At 43.4% G+C, this 20,112-nt stretch overlaps 2 long non-coding RNA genes across 2 annotated transcripts in view; one reads left to right on the forward strand and one right to left on the reverse strand.

Moving 5' to 3' along the window:
* The window catches only part of LOC113898196, an 84,517-nt gene that overhangs the window by 11,561 nt on the left and 52,844 nt on the right, over positions 1-20,112 (forward strand). The gene's annotated exons all lie outside the window — the stretch shown is intronic.
* LOC113898195 overlaps positions 6,248-20,112 on the reverse strand; it is an 82,266-nt gene continuing 68,401 nt past the window's right edge. The window contains exon 3 of the long non-coding RNA XR_003512570.1: positions 6,248-6,573. This is a non-coding gene — a long non-coding RNA (uncharacterized LOC113898195). The remainder of the gene's footprint in view (positions 6,574-20,112) is intronic.

A 20,112-nucleotide genomic window follows, 5' to 3' on the forward strand; every position in this document is an offset into this window, starting at 1 on the left:
AAAGAAAGAAGACATCTCATTCCCTCTTATATAACACACTCTGTGAGACATATATGCTACCCTATGCCTCTTTTGAAATTTAGATGCTATTTTAGTGATCACTAGAAAAAAGAAGAGGGAAAGAAAAGCTCACTCCTAAATGAATACTTGAGCAGTCCTTAATTTGCAAAGACTCTGCAGTGACTATAGGAGGAGTCTCTTCTGCCGGCCTCAGAAGTGGACTCCATCACATACCGTCTCTTCAAATCTTCTGCTTCCTCACATTTCCAGGCTCCTTTTCTGTGGCAGCTAGCCTACACATACTTGCAAGAATGCATGCAAGAATCTATCAGGCAAAGGAAAACAAGCACTCATTTGAACCGTGCTATCTATCAAGTGCCCCTTGGCTCCTGCCTTTTTATATGACTTCTCAAAAGAAAAGGGTACACGCACCATCTCTACTCCTTCACATCAGGTTTGTTCTCAGAGCATTGGAATCTGTCTTCTGAGCTTATTGTTGTTGGAAAGCGCTCATTGTTCACCAAAGCCAATCTAACTTTCAATCCATCAGACTCTATTTATTCTTTATCTCTCTGGACCTCTTTGCCACACTGACATCAGAGTGTCATTCTTATCTGGGTGGGGATTTTGTTGTTTTCTCTCTGCTGTATCCAGAGGGTCTGGAATGGTGCCTGGCGTGGAGACTGTGTGCAATAAGTATTGGCTGAAGGAATAAACTGGTGAGTTCTTTCCCAGGACTCACTGAAGGGTCCACATCTGGGCTTCAGTGGCCCTCTTGGCTCTTCTCTCTGACCATCTTTTTTGCCTCCTTCATGGACACCCTTTCTGCATGGACACCCTTTTATGAACATCCTGCGTGTTGCTCTTCCCCAGGGTTTTTTGCTGGTCTGCATCTCTTCTCATTCTATTACTCATTACTCTGAGTAATCTGGTCGACTTTATGTTTTAGTTACTCGGGTATACTGAGGAGTCCCAAATAATATCTTCAGCCATGACCTTTCTTTTGAATTTCAGGTTCAAATATCCAAACATCTGTTGGTCACCTTTCCTTTGCATCCTATGTGATCAGTTGCTTCAGTGGTGCCCGACTCATTGAGACCCGATGGACTGTAACCAGGCTTCTCTGACCATGGGATTCTCTAGACAAGAATACTGGAGTAGGTTGCCATGTCCTCCTCCAGGGGATCTTTCTACTCAGGGATTGAACTTGTGTCTCTTATGTCTCTGGCATTGGCTGGTGGGTTCTCTACCACTAATTCTATCTGGGAAGCCCATCCTATGAAGTGCCTCAAAAATCAACATTTCCAAAACCAAATCCTCAGTCTCATCTACCATTCTGCTTCTCCTCTTGAGAAGGTAGCACCCCAGCCAGCTTATCACTGAAGCTCAGCACGAACTTTATTATGAGTCCCTGTTTGAAGTTAGACATGTCTTGTTTGTATTTGCTGCTGCTACTGCTGCTAAGTCACTTCAGTAGTGTCCAACTCTGTGTGACCCCATAGACGGCAGCCCACTAGGCAAGAACACTGGAGTGGGTTGCCATTTCCTTCTCCAATGCATGAAAGTGAAAAGTGAAAGTGAAGTCCCTCAGTCATGTCTGACTCTTAGCGACCCCATGGACTGCAGCCAACCAGGCTCCTTGGTCCATGGGATTTTCCAGGCAAGAGTACTGGAGTGGGGTGCCATTGCCTTCTCCTTGTTTGTATCTAGCCAACTGGAAAGACGCGTCTGCCTCGGAAACCTATTTACGTAAGGGATTACAAATTCTCTTCGGAAAGGGCACATCCTAAGAGAGGGAGAGATGGACAGAACAGGGTGGCTTGAAACTGCTGAGTCTGGGAAATCGGATGGTCATCTGCAACCTTATCCCACCAGGATAAAGAAAGGAGAAACAGCAGGGGTGCTGGGTTGGAGGCTGAAACTTTCCAGGAAAGGCTTGAAAAAGTCGATTGTTAAAACTTCATGCTTCCTTCTGAAGGATTTTCTGGATCTTCTTCTTAGCTTTGATTCTTCCTTTAGGTGGTTGTTGATGCTCTTGAGCTCTGGGGCTGGTGGAATATGAGAAGCCAGATCCTTCCTTATTTTCCCTCCACTTAAAGCAGGGCTGCTAACTCAAATGCATGGTCCCATACAGCTCAGGAGCTTCAGATAACAGAGTAGCCGCTGGTAATGATAAAGTGGGCTTGCTCCGTCTATGCTCTGTCTGTGGCTCTTGCTTGGAGCCTGCGGTGGAAGCCAATGAAAGACGGGATTCAGGGTTTCAGAGGTGTCAATCCTGCTGATGCAGAGGCACAACTACGGCACGCCACGCTGAATCTTAGCCCTGGGCCTCTTTTCCTAAGCCCTCTGCCTACCTCCTTTTCTTCCCTCTCCTTGATGACTCTACTCGTTCTGAAAGACACATTTTGTTTTTTTGTTTTTGTTTTTTTAATTTTTATTTTTTTTTATTTTATTTTTAAACTTTACATAATTGTATTAGTTTTGCCAAATATCAAAATGAATCCATCACAGGTATACATGTGTTCCCCATCCTGAACCCTCCTCCCTCCTCCCTCCCCAAACCATCCCTCTGGGTCGTCCCAGTGCACTAGCCCCAAGCATCCAGTATCGTGCGTTGAACCTGGACTGGCATCTCGTTTCATACATGATATTTTACATGTTTCAATGCCATTCTCCCAAATCTTCCCACCCTCTCCCTCTCCCACAGAGTCCATAAGACTGTTCCATACATCAGTGTCTCTTTTGAAAGACACATTTTGGATGTTCTTCTGGGCATGCTTTCCTGACCCCTGCCTGTGACACCAATGTTGGGTTTATCGTATCTTCTTTTACTGATGTATTAATATGTCTCTCTCCCTCATGGGACTGTGTGTCTTAAGAGCAGCAACATTATCTTGTTCATCTTAGATTCCACTGCCTGCTCATAGCAGGTGATCAGTTAATATTACATGAATAAATGGATGGATGGATGAGTATGCGAATGATGGATGCTTTTCTGAGGTTCCCCACAGTACCTGATACAATGTGTTATTCATATTTTTGGATCAATAAATATTACCATCTGATTGACTGGAAACCGGGTTTCAAAATACTCTCATTAAACTAAGCTACAGAACCAAAATAAAAACCAGACTGCTGGTCTTGCTGCCAGTACTTTTGTGTGTCAGGAATATCCCCAGATTTGGATTAAGTTTGGGCCAGTTTAGAGGTAGACCCAAAGATGGAAGAGGCAGATTGGTAGAGTGAGTGGCTGCCAGTGCTCCAGCAGAACAAACAGCTCATCAGCCAAGAACTCTCTCAGATGTCCATTTATGCATTTCTCAATTAAAGATTAAATTCATTACTATCATGTAAAAAATTGTTTAGTCTGGGTTTATTTTAAACTTTGTAAAATGGGTATTATTATGGTTGAAATCTTCCAAGACTTTTAACTTTTTGAAAATTGCATTGCTAAAATTCATTCATATGACTTCATGTGCCCTAATTTGTTATTCCGTTTCATGGCTGTATTACAGTTTATTTATCTATTTCTTGATGATGGACATTGGAGGATTTTCCCCAATTTTTGCTGTTAAAAGCTACATTGCTTAGACCTGATTGTGCGCCTCTCTACATACACAGGTACAAAAGTTCATCTTGGATATGCCTAGAAAAAGAGTTGCTAGGTTGTAGGGAAATATGATGGTCAACTTATAAGGCGCTGCCAAACTGTTTTCGAAGGTGCTTGTATAAAGTTACTTTCCCATCGGCAACAGATTAAGAATTGCTTGGTCCCTTTTTCCAGCATTTAGTGTTTTCAGAGGTTTTTTTTTTTTTTCTTCTTGCTATCATCTCTTTGCTGTATGTATGCATTTCCATGATCACGAATGAGGTTTGAGACTTTTATGATTTGGGACCAAATAGTTTTTCTTTTGTACGAAATACCTTTTCATGTGTTTTGCCCACTTCACTTTTTTATTACTGTCATATTTATCCCGAATTTAATTCTAGTGTACTTGAAGATATATTGACTTGAGAGTAGAAAACCTGGGTCATGGTTAACATCTGACGATTACTTGCCAAGTTTTCTTGAGCAAGTCATTTTCTCTCTCTGAATCTCTATGTTCATCAGAAAAGTGGAAAAAATAATACTTGTTCTGCCTATTTCACCATCTTGGGGTGATAACTGAATTAGATTAGGTATGTCAAAAGCTTCATAAACTATAAGTTGTTATACAAGTGTTGAGTGTTGTAGTTGTATTGCACATCATTCATTAAATCCATGGGATTTGGGAGGAATGCATGCATGCAGTGAAGTAAGAACTTTACTTGATAGAAACATTTGCAGATTCAATTATGTCTTATCTCAAGCTAATCCGTCCAAATAGTTCTTTTACCTGTATTAACCTTAGATACCATTTTTATTGAAACTTTAAAAAATATTTTAGTTATAAACAAGTCTCTTTGTACATAGAATTCCATCTTCTTTTTGTCATGTTGGCAGTCTCAATTAAATACCTGACGTCTTTTAATTCTTTTTTTTAAGTAAATAAGACACTGGTCCATAGTGAAGCTAAAGATGGAACAGGAAATACTTTTGCTAACACAGAAACTCATATATGTGTGGGTATATGCCTGCATGTATGTATGTGTGTGTGTGTAGAGTGGTCATTACTTTATTGAGAACTTTTCTTTCCTTCTAATTCACCATTGTCTTTTTCCATTGCTTTTATATTTACTTAATTGAATTTTAAGAATGTGGTTTAAATTATAACTTAAAGTAGGCTAAATAATGGCCCCTAATAATAGCACACACTAATCCCTGGAACCTGTAAATGTAACCTTAAACAGAAAAAGGATCTTTGCAGATATAAGTAAATTAAGGGGTTTGACATGGGGAAATTATGCTGGATTATCCAGGAAGATCCCAAATGCAAACATAAGTGTCCTTATAGAAGACAGACAGAGGTAGATGTGACAAGCAGAAGAGAAGATCATGTGACCATGGAGGCAGAGATTGACGTGGTGTGGCCATAAGCCAAGGAACGCTGGCAGCCACCAGCAGCTGAGAGCAGCAAGGAATGAAGTCTCCCCGGAACCTCCAGAGGAAATGGCTCTGCTGACACCTGATTTTGGCCCAGTGAAACTTGTTTTGGATTTCTGACTTCTAGAACTTTGAGAGAATAAATTTCTGCTATTTGCAGCCACCAAGTGTGTGGCCAGTTGCTTCCATAGCATTAGGAAACCAACACTAACCCTTCATATGTGTCAGGCAGAAGGGCACTCAGTTATAAGGACTAGTTACAAATCAGTGATTCCTAACTTCTTCTCCAAGATTTAATAACAATGTGTTCATTGAGCCTTGTAAGGTGCCTGAATGGCAGTAGGTGCAGCAAGGAACATAAAAGGAATAAGAGACATTCTTATTTAGAATGTCATCCAGTTGAAAAACCTAGATGAACTGTCATCTAGTTGAAGAATCATCTAGTCGAAGAATCAAAATGAATAGATGCAAAAACATTTAGCATACAATTAAAGACAGTGCCTAAATCAAGCACTCTTGCCTGGAAAATCCCATGGATGGAGGAGCCTGGTAGGCTGCAGTCCATGGGGTTGCTAAGAGTAGGACACGACTGAGCGACTTCACTTTCACTTTTCACTTTCATGCATTGGAGAAAGAAATGGCAACCCGCTCCAGTGTTCTTGCCTGGAGAATCCCAGGGACGGGGGAGCCTGGTGGGCTGTGACCCCATCACTCTGTGATGGGGTCGCACAGAGTCAGACACGACTGAAGCGACTTAGCAGCAGCAGCAACCTAAATCAAGGGATAAATTCCTCTGGTCATGTGAACAAAATGAGCAAAGCTAAAGGCCAGGATAAACAAAGTAAATAATAGGCAGGGAGTCTGTCAAACCCTTGGGATGGAAAGCTCATAATAGGAATAAATTTAGCTGCTAGGAGGACTCCCTCGAAAAGGGAAAATTAGCAGCAGGATGTCATCTTAATATTAGAGGAAGCAAGGAGCCATTAGTTATTTGGGGCAGAAGAATCGAATGATGGAAACCATGTCTAAGGAAGGCTCATTTGTTTCTGATGGAGCAGGTGGTACACTCTGGTTTGCTTGTCAGTCTCTTTTCTCCTAATAGGCAGTATGACATTATATTTTAGAATAATTTTTTTCTGAAAAATATCTGGGACAGCTATGATGCTCCTTAGGATAAATAGAAACACTCTGGGATGTCAGAAACAAGAAATATAAATCCTTCTCTCAGTATTCCCAATCAGATGTAATTGATATTTCTCCATATCTCACCAACTAAAAAACCAAGAACATTCTTCTTTAATATCCACATTGCAATAGAACCCTCTTCATGGGCTGCAGGAAGCCCATTTTTCTTCTGAATTTACTTCTCAAGTGGTTTCTGAACATCCTGGAAGAAGGTGTGCAAACTGTTGAATCTTGGCTCTCTGGAGTTCCTCAAAACTTCCAGGGTGTGTTTGACTTCTGCAGGCTGCTCTGGTTCCACTGTGCCTGTTGCTCTGAGCAAGGACTCCAGTTGCTCTCTCCATCCTCATGGCCAAGCAAAGTCTGGGCTGTGGTGGGGATAAACAGACATTTAGAATAAAGAGTAACAGGCACTGCTGCTACATGGGTACTGCTAAGGGCCAGGTACCCAGAGGAACCTCAGAGCATGGGGTATTAAGGGAAACTTCTATCAGACTTCAACATGGAGGGGCCAAACCAACCCCAACCAAAGAGCATGCCTAGATATCTTCCCACCTGGGAGTCCAGCCTCAGGAAGAGAAGTTCCTTCCCTCCTCCATCCTGGGCCAGCTCATTCCCACATCATGATGACTGTCAGTGGGAATAGCCATTTTCTTCATTAAGGCTTAATGCACACACCACTAGGCTTTCTCCATGGACCAGACAAGACACTTGACTAGTCAGTTACATATCAGAACATCAGTGATGGAGCCTGGAGAGCCCTGGTCTGTGCCATCCACTCCTGTCATGGTCCTCCTCAGCTTTCAGCTTAAGGTGAAAGGAAGATCAGGCTGCCTCTCCCTCCCTCTGGGGCTCAGGCTCACAACCTCTTATGGGTACATATTTGGCCTTGACGACACAAAAGGAACTTCAAGAAACAACAAGAATTTTTGAGGACAAACCAATCTCAACCCCAAATTTCCTAGTGCTTTACTTTAACTCAGCGAAGTCTCAGGAAATGTGCGCTTATTTTTTTATTACTATGCAGAACATTCAACATCTCAAGTTGCAATATCCTTAGTTTAACAATGTGCTAAGTCACTTCAGTCATGCCCAACTCTTTGCGACCCCATGGACCATAGCCCACCAGGCTCCTGTCCATGAGATTCTCTAAGCAAGAATACTGGAGTGGGTTGCCATTTCTTACTCCAGGGGATCTTCCTGATTCAGGGATCGAATCCATGCCTCTTACATCTCCTACATTGGCAGGCAAGTTCTTTATCACTAGCACCACCTGGAAAGCTTAACAATAATTCCACATTTCCCCCATAACAATTTGTGGTAATTTTGTTTTTATGTGTCAGCTTGATTGGGCTAAGAATGCCCAAATAGCTATCAAACATGATTTCTGGGTGTGTCCTGTGAGGGTGTCTGTTAGCATCTGGATCAGTAGACTGAGCAAAGATCACCCTCATCAATGTGGGTGGGCATCAAGCAATCTGATGAGGACCTGAACAGAACAAAAGGTCTGAGGAAGGGTGAATTTTCTGTCTCGTTGCTTGAGCTGAAATATTCATCTTCTCCTGCCCTCGGATCTGGGACATCAGTGCTCCTGGTTTTTAGCCTTTAGACTCAGACCAGGAAATTCACCATTGGTGTCTGGATTCTCAAGCTTTTGGATTCAGACTGAATTATACCACTGGTTTTCCAGTTGCAGATGGCAGAGAGGTTGTGTGACTTCTTGTCTTCCATAAAACTGTGAGCCAATTCTGATAATACATCTGCTATCTAGATCTATCCTATTTGTTCCATTTCTCTGGAGAACCCTGACTAATACACTCCACATTTATAAATAAAGAAATAAATTGCCTATTCTACTCATTATTTTCCGTGACAGAAATGTGTTACAGAAAAATTGCTAGCAGCTTTAATTGGTATTCCTCCAGTTTTCAAGAGTAAATTAAAAACTTATCACCACCGTATTCCATTCCATATTTATTGAACTATAAATGTGATTCAACAGCTATTCATTTATTCATTCATTCAACAAATACTTTTTAAATGCCTACTATGTGCCCAGTGCTGTTCTAGACACTGGAATACAGCAGTGAACAAAGAAAAATCCCTGCCTTCAGGGTATCTGGTATTTCATTCTGATGCGGGAAAGTGGTGAATAAACAAATAAAACTGGAATATATTAGCTGATATTATTTGCTGAAAAGGAATAAAAACTTAGGATAAAGGGATATACAGTGACTGGGTGAGGCCATTTTCAGAAGGGTTAAAAGGAGAGATTTTTCTGACCAGGATATATTTGACTGATATACTTGATATATCAAATATTTGACATATTTAATATATACCCATCCTGTATTCTTTTATTGCCTTTAGTCATAGCACCTCAGAGTTTTTGCAAAGTGAATGGATGACATCTGTACTGACTACATTTCCCAGCTTTCCTTGCAACCCTGTGTGCCACAGACTAATGGAGGAGGGCTTCCCAGGTGGCTCAGTGAGTAAAGAATCTGCCTGTAATGCAGGAGAAACAGGTACAATTCCTGAGTCGGGAAGATCCTCTGGAGAAGGAAATGGTAACCCACCCCAGTATTCTTGCCTGGAGAATCCCATGGACAGAGGAGCCTGGGGTGGGCTTCAGTCCATGGCGTTGCAGAGTTGGACAGGACTGAAGTGACTGAGCAGGCACATATGCATGCACATACAGTTGCTGCTGCTGCTAAGTCACTTCAGTCATGTCCGACTCTGTGTGACCCCACAGACAGCAGCCTACCAGGCTCCCCCGTCCCTGGGATTCTCCAGGCAAGAACACTGGAGTGGGTTGCCATTTCCTTCTCCAATGCATGAAAGTGAAAAGTGAAAGGGAAGTCACTCAGTCATGTCCGACTCTTCGCAACCCCATGAACTGCAGCCTACCAGGCTCCTCCGTCCATTGGATTTTCCAGGCAAGAGTACTGGAGTGGGGTGCCATTGCCTTCTCCAACACATACAGTAGGTACTTACTAAGAATGTTGGAGGAACAGCAAAGAGGTTTGTGAGGTTGTGGTAGAGTAGGAGGAGACAAAATCAGACTTGTATCAGAGGACAGCTCATCTTATGCCTTGGAACCCTCATTAGCGGTTGGGGTTTTATTCTTATGAGCTGTGGACATACTGTTGGAGCAAAGGAATGACATTATGTGATTTCTGTTTTAAAAAGACCATCCTGGCTGTTGTGCTGAGAATAGAGCAGAAAGGCAAGTGTGGGAGCCCAAAGAGACTGCTTTAGAGGTTATGACAGTAATCCAGGCAAGATAGTACAGCAGCTGGGACTAGGGTGCTAGTGGTGGGTGCACTTACAGAGCATTTCTAAAATAGAGATGCTCGGTGTGCTGATGGATTGTAAATGAAAGAAGTAAGGGCGATGAGCATAGAGGGAAAAGGGATTGACATGAGAATTAGAAAATCACATGAGAAGGTCTAGGGGTGGAGCAGGCAGTGACTTATATTTTTTTGATCAGGAGCTTCATATGACCACTTTTTTTGGACAATTGTAATTAATTTTATCTCAGTCTCCACCAATCAAGTGTCCCTCGTGGCTCAGCTGGTAAAGAATCTGCCTTCAATGTGGGACATCTAGGTTTGATCCCTGGGTTGGGAAGATCCCCTGGAGAAGGGAAAGGCTACCCACTCCAGTATTCTGGTCTGGAGAATTCCATGGACTGTATAGTCCAGGGGTGGCAAAGAGTAGGACACGACTGAGCGACTTTCACTTCACTTCACTTCCACCAATCAGACTTTGCATAGGGAGTTCTGCGGATGCTCTCTCTCTCTCTCTCTCTCTGTCTGTCTGTCTCTCTCTCTCTCTCTGTCTCCTCGTTTGACCTCTGCCATGTCTTTCTGTCCTTAGCCTAAGCATTGCTTAACCCAGTCATCTCTCTGGGGAGATGTTCAGTGCCAGCAGAAGATAGTGATCTCTGAGTGACATAACTTAATTATCTTCTCTCTCAAAAGCACTTAGGGAAAGAGAAAATGAGAGCAGGGATATTGAATCAATGTTGAAGATACGCACTGTAATTGGAGAAACGATGGGAGGTTGAAATACCGATGAAGGTCAGGAGGGAAGAGAAATCCCAAGCCTGAGACTGTGAGAACAAATGAGAAAGTGAGCAGTGGAAGACAAAGAGCAGGCATCAGTGGTCTCCATGACCACGAGGTGAACCGGAGGTGAGGGGGGAAGTGATGAGGATGAGCAAACGGGAGGATTGACCTCGTTTCTCCTCACTTGTAACTGATGCAGTCTTTAGGTGCCCCGTAAATTGATGGGATTAAGTAAACTTGAGGAAGAGGCCCAAAGACAATTGTCATACTTTTTAAGATCTGATTATAAATTAGATTTGAGCTCAGTTGTTCTTATAAGAAAACGAGGCAAAAGTTACCCTAACCCTCTGTCCGAGGTGTACAAATGACTTAAGATGGGAAGTCCTTCTTCACTTCCAGGGGGAATTACCCATGGCAGTGTCAAGCCATCTAGGGACACCCAAAGACAAACTCCAGGGACGGCTTTTTTTTTTTTTTCTTCCCATTTGCTAAGTGGATGTTTCCAGAATGGACAGTCATTGCAACTGGAATAGGACAGCCTTGAAGCCACTTCGGAAACTGCAAAATATCCAGCAACTATACCAGGCATTATGAATCCAACATGGAGGGAAATGTGTTTTAAACCAGTGAATGACAGGTTGAGAGTAAGAGGTACCTTCTCAATCTCTCACTATGGTTTATAGCTAACAGTCAAATTTAACATGAAAAGCAATATGACTAGAATCTCAGCATTGCTTATATATGCTTTTATTTGACCAGGCTTTTGAAAAATTAATCAATTAATAGATGTGCTGGGTCTTTGTTGCTGCATGTGGACTTTCTCTAGTTGTGGAGAGCAAGGGCTACGCTCCGTTGCGGTGCCTGGGTTTCTCATTGCAGTGGCTTCTCTTATTGCACAGCACGGGCTCTAGGGCACTCAAGCTTCAGTAGCTGTGGCATGGGGGCTTAGTTGTTCCACGGCATATAGAATTTTCCCAGACCAGGGATTGAACCTGTGTCCCCTGCACTGACAGGTGGATTCTTATCCACTGTGCCACCAGGCAAGTCCCTGACCAGGCTTTTTAACATGCCTTTATTCCTTGAAATATTTGGTATTGGAATAATTTGAGTAATGATTATTGTGAATAATCATGACTGCTCCCACATCTCTAAAGACTTAGTTATTCCTTAAAGACCCTCAGAAACCTTAAAACTTTTAAGTTTTTTGCATATCTACAGAATATGTCATCACCTTTGAAAGTAAATTTATTAGGTTTCTGAAAAAGGGCAAAGTAAAAACAAACTTATAGCTACTTTTATGTACATAAAATCATGAAAACAAATAAAATCAAATATTCATATTAAGATCTTTAGTTCATTTTTTACTTAAGAACTGTTGATGATGAGGCCCTTGCTAAACTTTAGACTCGGGTAGATGAAAATCATTGTTAGTAAAAATACAATTAGGCTACAGATTAGTGACGGCCAAGAGGTGATGTCATTTAACTTGAACAATATTCATCTGTGGGGAGAGGCATGTAAATATTTTCAGAGGAAGAAAACTTACAGATGATTTATGAAAAAACAAAAAGATGCTGCCTCAAATATTTTAGGGTGGTTACTATCATAAAAAGAAAAATACCAAGTATTGGAGAAACGAACTCATGCTCTGTTGGTGCTAATATAAAATGGTGCAACAACCATGGAAATGGTGTGACAGTTTCTCAAAAAAGATTAAAGGGCTTCCCTGGTGGCTCAGTGGTAAAGAATCCACCTGCCAACGCGGGAGGCAAGGGTTTGATCCCTAGTCTGGGAAGATCCCACATGACTTGGAGCAACTAAGCTTGTGCTGCGGAGCCCAGGACCCACAATTGCTGAGCCTGCATGAGCCCTAGAGCCCATTCTCTGCGACAAGAGAAGCCACTGCAATGACAAGCCTGCGCTCCCCATCTAGAGAGCAGCCCCCACTCACCACAGCTAGAGGAAAAAGACCCAGCACAGCCAAAAAATAAAGAAATAGTATTAGCACAGGATCCAGAAATTCCATCTTGGAGTATAGATCCAAAATAATGGAAAATAGGGACTCAGAAACTATTCATGCATCCATGTTCTCAGCAGCATTGGTCATAATAGCCAAGTGGCAGGTTGAAGCAAGCCAAGTGTCCACTGACAGGTAAGTAGATAAATAAAGTGTGAGATATACAGACAACGGACTTAAAAAGGAAGGAAATTCTGACACACGCTAAAACATGGATGAACCTGGAGGACATTATGCTGAGTGCAATACGCCAATCACAGAAGGACAAATGCTGCAAGATTCCACTTATATGAGGTAACGAGTGTAGTCCAATTCACAGAGAGGGAAAGCAGAGCGTGGTTGCCAGAGCCTGGAGAGGGGATGGGGAAGAAGAGTTTGTAATTTAATGCTCACAGAGTTTGCAAGATGAGAGGAGTTCTAGAGATGGATGGTTGCACACCAGTGTGCTTGGGCTTGTTGCCACTGAACTCTGCACTTCAGAATGGTTCAGGTGGTACATTTTACATCATGGGTATTTTACCACAATTAAAAATAATTTTTTTAAAGTTAAAAAAAACACCGAAAACAAGAAGAAAGTTTAAAACTGTGTTGTAAAATCAGCAATCATGTATTTTTTCTTCAGTTTGAGGCATCTCCTTCTGTGTTTTGCTCAGAGAGTAATTCCCTGATGTGATGCTTACACATTCCCCACTGTCCAAACCTTGTTCGCCCTGCCTGCTGCTACATTCCAAGAGTTCCTGTCCTAATTAACATTTCAGTCTAATAAGATTTTCTGGCTCTTAAAGTGTGATCTATCAATTGTTGACATATCTTGGGGTATGGCCAGGCATAACCCAGCTGACTACAGCTGCCCATGGGACGGGCAGGCTGGGAGGGGCTGGGCAAACAAGCACCAGGGAACAGGTGCCAAGAAAAAATGCAGTAGGCAGGGTAGGTAGCAGGGCAGGAATGAGTACAGGGATGGTCTATGGGCACAAGGTTGCAGTAAGTCCCAGTGGAATTCTGGCAGGTGGTGACCTTCTGGGATATAGCAAGAACTTAGATCGGCTGAAGATATTGCGGAAGGTTGTCAGAAGCTCACAGTTAGGATTGTTCCAAGAAAGGAGATTGACAAAAGCATGGCAGAGCCTCGAGCCTCAAATGACTAGAGAATTCTAGCAGGTTGAAAAGGCAAGATTCTCAACATTCAGATTCCTAGGTACCAGATATTGAATAGCAGATGGTTCAGGAAGGGTGACTGAGCCTAACGCCTAGAATGTGGAGCTAAATTTTAGGTATCCCAGGCCCCTTATATAAAGTCAGGATTGGCCAGACACTGAGCAGGGCATAATTTAAGGACCTGAGCACCATGGGACAGTCAACTAGTTGACCATAACTCGTGATTAAAATAAAGTTGAATTACTGCTGGACTGGAAGAAACACAAACTGGAATCAAGATTGCCGGGAGAAATATCAATAACCTCAACATGCAGATGACACCACCCTAATGGCAGAAAGTGAAGAGGAACTCAAAAGCCTCTTGATGAAAGTGAAAGTGGAGAGTGAAAAAGTTGGCTTAAAGCTCAACATTCAGAAAACGAAGATCATGGCATCCGGTCCCACCACTTCATGGGAAATAGATGGGGAAACAGTGAAAACAGTGTCAGACTTTATTTTTCTGGGCTCCAAAATCACTGCAGGTGGTGACTGCAGCCATGAAATTAAAAGACACTTACTCCTTGGAAGGAAAGTTATGACCAACCTAGATAGCATATTGAAAAGCAGAGACGTTACTTTGCCAACAAGGGTTCGTCTAGTCAAGGCTATGGTTTTTCCTGTGGTCATGTATGGATGTGAGAGTTGGACTGTGAAGAAGGCTGAGCACCGAAGAATTGATGCTTTTGAACTGTGGTGTTGGAGAAGACTCTTGAGAGTCCCTTGGACTGCAAGGAGATCCAATCAGTCCATTCTGAAGGAGATCAGCCCTGGGATTTCTTTGGAAGGAATGATACTAAAGCTGAGACTCCAGTACTTTGGCCACCTCATGTGAAGAGTTGACTCATTGGAAAAGACTGTGATGCTGGGAGGGATTGGGGGCAGGAGGAGAAGGGGATGACAGAGGATGAGATGGCTGGATGGCATCACTGACTCGATGGATGTGAGTCTGGGTGAACTCCGGGAGTTGGTGATGGACAGGGAGGCCTGGCGTGCTGTGATTCATGGGGTCGCGAAGAGTCGGACTGAGCGACTGACCTGATCTGACCCATTCTAAAGACATGGAGCTTTGAGAGTCGTTAGCACTCTAGGCATCTTCTAATATAAGGAAACTATTGGTGAAGAATCTAGCTTTCTGAAGATCACAAAGCACGGCAGAATTTGTAAATCCAGGACGCAAAGAACACTTTGAGATAGAAGCAGACTAAGCTTTGTTTCTTGGCTGGAAGGAAAAGTCTTGGCAAAACATCCATTCTCTAATATTCCGCTGGTGTAATTGGCGAATGCCGTGTACTCTTCTCTGACCTCATATAGACAAGGAGGGTAACTTCTGAACCTAACAAGCAGACCCACAGCCAGAAACAATTCTGTATATTTAATATATATATTATATAATTTTATAAACACACACAGGGGATGACAGAGAATGAGATGGTTGGATGGCATCACTGACTTGATGGACATGAGTTTGAGTGAACTCTGGGAGTTTGTGATGGACAGGGAGGCCTGGTATGCTGCAGTCCATGGGGTCGCAAAGAATCGGACTTGACTGAGCGACTGAACTGAACTGAACTGAACGGATAAACACCCACAATCCATTTCGAGTTCAGATGGGAATGTACACGAAACCTTGGGCCTCACAGCAGAGAGAAAGCAGCTATAAACCAGGGAAGAAATCCTCCTGTTGTCCTTCCAGGGCTTGATTAAGTGCCTGCATGGGTGGTGTAGTCAGAGTCTCTGAACAGGGCGGCGCTGGCATTCTGTTGAGGAGGAAACTAAGTCTGGGAGCTTAACTTATTTTCTCAAGATGTCTTGTTCAGGCAACAGCAGCCCTGAGGTATTATAGAATCTAACAGCAAGGAGGGTGAAGGAGAGTTAGAAGGTGAAGGAGAGCTCCAGATGGATAGGCACTCAAACAGAACTTGTCATTGTGTCATGAGAAGCCCTCCTCGTCAACGTCTGCTCTAGGAAATCTCTGGTCTGGAAATATAGTTAGGGGGTCCCCCAGCTTAACCAGTTTAGACCTTGAAGCACAGTGATTGCCTTTATTCTTAAAAAAAAAAAAAAAAAAAATCAGATAGGGAATTCCCTGGTGGTCCAGCGGTTAGGACTTGGCAATTTCACTGCTAAGGGCGTGAGTTCAATCTCTGGTCGGGGAACTAATATCTCACAAGCAGCACAATGTGGCAAAAAAAAAAAAAAAAAAATCAAGTAAAATTACAGTTTGCAGAGTGACAGTCTTGTGATTTTTGCTGGGAAGTAGGAGGAAGGATCGACCCTCCAGGGAACCCCCTCTCTTCAGCATCACAGTTACCCACCCTATCCTCCAGCATCCTGACCTCAGTGGCTTGGCAGGTCGTCAGGCCAGACCTCACTTCATTCTTCCTTTCTCAGACGGGACAATGCCAAGTGCCAGGGCCAGCCATGGAAGAAAAAAAGGGTATTCTTAATAAACCCTGAACTCAGAAATGCTCCAACTCATAGTATGCTGTGCTTGACCAAAAATATACTGGTATTCATTTTTTGTTGCTGCTTTAATATCACAAACTTAGTGGCTTAAACTACACACATTTATTCTCTTAGAGTTCTGGAGGTCTGAAGTCTGAAATGCATCTCACTGGGATAAAATCAAGGTGCTGCAAGGATTGTTTTCCTTTCTGGAGCATCTAGGGGAGAATCTGTTTTCTTGCTCTTTCCAGCTTCTAGAGGACGTCTATATCCCTCGGCTTATACACCTTTCTACCTTCTAAGCCAACCGTGGCTGGTGGAGTCTTTCTTGCTAGTTGTTTATTTTATCCGTTAGAGCATGTTAATCAAAGTTGTTTTAAATTTTCAGTCTGGGAATTCCAACATTTCAGCCACGTCTGGGTCTGACAATTGTTCTGTCTCTTCAATTCTGTCTTTTGTCTTCCAGTATGCCTTGTCATTTTTTCTTAATAGCTGGACATGATGTACGAGGTAAAAGGAGCTTCTGTGAACAGTATGTAATGGTGAGGTGTTGGGAGTGGTCCCATGATTAGGTCTCAATCTTTTAGTGAGCCTGTGCCTCTGGGTTGGGATCTCCTAAGTGTTTCTCAGGTTTTCCCTCCTGTTTAGGTGGAATAGGATGGCTAAGTGGGCTGGAGTTGGATATTTCCTTTCCCTCGGTCAGTTAGAGTCAGAGAATACCTAGCCGGTTAGGCTCAGATAAGAGTTTCTGCAGAGGGCACGCCTTGCTAAGAACAAAATGTTCTGGCATATTTTAAAATCGTTCCTTTCCCCCTTCCCTTCTCATACTGGAAGTCTGAGACCAGTTTTTCCCTCCAATATTTACTGTGGGGACCTGGTTAAGCCCCTGGAGAGAGCTTATCTCACAATATTGTGCGGACCCCCTCTGAGAGCGTCCCCCCGGAGTATTTAACTCTCAGCATTGTCTGCATTGAGCCTCTAGCAACTCAACAGTAATAATTCATGATAACCCTGGCATTGGTTCCTGTGGTAACTTCCCCTCTTGAGTTTCTGTTCAGTTCAGTTCAGTCACTCAGACGTGTCTGACTCTTTGCGACCCCATGAATTGCAGCACGCCAGGCCTCCCTGTCCATCACAAACTCACGGAGTTCACTCAGACTCACGTCCATCGAGTCAGTGATGCCATCCAGCCATCTCATCCTCTGTCATCCCCTTCTCCTCCTGCCCCCAATCCCTCCCAGCATCAGAGTCTTTTCCAATGAGTCAACTCTTCGCATGAGGTGGCCAAAGTACTGGAGTTTCAGCTTCAGCATCATTCCTTCCAAAGAACACCCAGGGCTGCTGTCCTTCAGAATGGACTGGTTGGATCTCCTTGCAGTCCAAGGGGCTCTCAAGAGTCTTCTCCAACACCACAGTACAAAAGCAATTCTTCAGCACTCAGCTTCCTTCACAGTCCAACTCTCACATCCATACATGACCACAGGAAAAACCATAGCCTTGACTAGACGGACCTTTGTTGGCAAAGTAATGTCTCTGCTTTTTAATATGCTATCTAGGTTGAGTTTCTGTTAGAGAGGCAGAAATGCCATGTATTTGCCTATCTGTCTGTCTTTCTAGTCTCGTGGGCAGTGGCTTGCCCTGGGTCTTCCTTGCTGTTATGCATCCTAGAAGAGCTGTTGATTTTTCAATCTGTTTATCTTTTTACCTGTTGTTAATATGGAGAAACAACCTCCAAGCTCCTTATGGCAGTACCAGAAACCAGAGTTGTGGTGTCTTTCTGTTTGGCATCCCACTTAGACTCCCCCACCTCCACTTTTAAGGACCCTTGTCATTACACTGGTCTCAGCCAGACAGTCTAGCATATTCTTCCCATTACAAGATCAGCTGATTCACAATCCTAGTTTCATCTGCAATTTTTTGGGAAGTTCTTTTAATTTATATATTTATTTTTAATTGAAGGATGATTGCTCTACAGTATTGCATTGGTTTCCACCAAACATCAGCATGACTCGGCCACAGGTTTACCCACGTTGCCTCCCGCGTGAACATCCCTCACTCTTCCTCCCCATCCCACCCGCCTAGGTTGTTATCGAGCCTTGATTTGAGTTCCCTGAGTCATAGAGCAAATTCCCATTGGCTATCTATTTCACATATGGTAATGTATGTTTCCCTGTTACTCTCTCCATATCTCCCAACCTCTCCTTCTTCCTTCGCCAGCTGTGTCCCTAAGTCTGCTCTCAATATCTGTGTCTCCACTGCTGCTCTGCAGGTAGTTTCATCAGTACCATCTTTCTAGATTCTGTATATATGCATTAGTATACAAGCATTGTTTTTTTTTCTCTTTCTGACTAACTTCACTCTGCGTAATAGGCTCCAGGTTCACCTACCTCACTGTGGCTGACTCAAATGCGTTCCTTCTTATGCTAAGTAGTATTCCATTGTGTGTATGTGCCACAGCTGCTTTACCCATTCATCTGTCAACAGATGCTAGGTTGTTTCCATGTTCAAACTATCGTGAATAGAGCTGCAATGGACATTGGGTTACAAGTGTCTTTTTCAATTTTGGTTTCCTCAGGGTACATGCCTAGTAGTGGGATTGCTGGGTCACATGGTGGTTTTATTCCTAATGTTTTAAAGAATCTCCATACTATTCTCCATAGTGGTTGTATCAATTTGTCCATCTGCAATTTTAATCTCCCCTCGCCACATAATATAACATAGTCTCAAGTGCCAGGGACAGGACCAAGACATGCACATTTTTGAGGGACCATTATTCTGACCAATGCAAGATTCTTCCTCAGAACTTCTCTGGGGGAGGGAGGAGGCAGCAGATACTGGGAATCATGACGAGAGGAACAATGGTGCTTTGTCCTCAAAGCACCGGGACAGTGATCTCCATTTCCTAAACCCCAAGATGGCTCTTCCATATACCTTAGAGACCTGCTATTCTCCCTGTCTCTGAGTTTATTTTAGGAGAATTTTTAAAATTTCATCTGTTTGGGGAGGAATGGCTTTCTCATTCGGTACAGATACTACGTGTTTCAAAAAGTGAAGCTGAGGATCTCCTCCCTAGGGCCAGGGCTCCCAAGTCTCAATCCATGAACGAGAGTAATGACAGTAATGAGTCCTGAGTATCAGTTTAAGGGGTGAGGAATAGTGTGGGGAGGGGAGACGGAGGGAAGGAGGAAAGGGAAAATGAAGACAAAAGTTAAAAAGACTGGGATAGAAAAGATCAGGGTGCCTCACATGTTCTAAGGATGAAAGTTATTTCAGTCATGTCTAGACACAGGCACTGGCTTGCCATGTGAGTGCATTTCACAGCGCGGCAGTCTGAGCCTAGGGGCTCCCAGGCAGCTCCAGATGTTTGCAGGGAGAGGTTCCCCCAGTCCCTATTGTGAAAGTGCAGAAGCTTCAAAAGGATATTAGGAGACCCAGGAACAAAAAGGATGGGAGTGTGGAGAAAGGAGATCAGAACAGAAGAGGTAGAGATGGTAGTTCAAAGGGGAAAAGAGAAAGTTGAAATGCAGTTAAGAACGTTCATCTTGTTGGATTAGGAACCAAAAGAGTAGACTCAGGTAAGAAATCAACCGGAAAGATAAGCGTGGATTCAAATGGTTCCTGGGTGAAAGAGAAAACCCTCAAACCAAAACCAAAACCCAGCCCCCACTGTGCTCAGTGTCCTGTCTTCTTGCAGCTGCTAAGCCCAACCTCCAGCAGCCCTCTCTGCATGGCAGGCGCACATGGCCGACGCTGGTACTCGCGGCTGAATGTCTGGGCTTGCTGGTGTCTCGGCGCTGTGACCTCCAGCTGTCCCTGTAGCTGGCAATCCTAGCAAGAGAAAGTGAAAATGACAGGGGACCTGGTCTGAGTGATGGGCAAGGAGGTGGAATGAAAGCGCTGATGCAGTCAGCACGCAGCCCCCAAGGGCGGTTTCTGTTTAATGCTTGCTAAGGACCCGATGCCCTTGTCTCATCACAGACTCAGGGGAGTTGAGCACTATTGAGCCCTATTAAATGCCCTATTAAATTTGTTTTTGTTTGTTCAGTTGCTAAATCGTGTCTGACTTTTTGTGGCCCCATGAACTGCAGCATGCCTGCTTCCCTGTCCTTCAGTATCTCCCGGAATTTGCTTAAACTTGGGTCCATTGAGTCAGTGATACCATCCAACCATCTCAT

The sequence above is a fragment of the Bos indicus x Bos taurus genome, chromosome 9 (assembly GCF_003369695.1).
Source record: "Bos indicus x Bos taurus breed Angus x Brahman F1 hybrid chromosome 9, Bos_hybrid_MaternalHap_v2.0, whole genome shotgun sequence".
Classification (NCBI taxonomy): domain Eukaryota; kingdom Metazoa; phylum Chordata; class Mammalia; order Artiodactyla; family Bovidae; genus Bos; species Bos indicus x Bos taurus.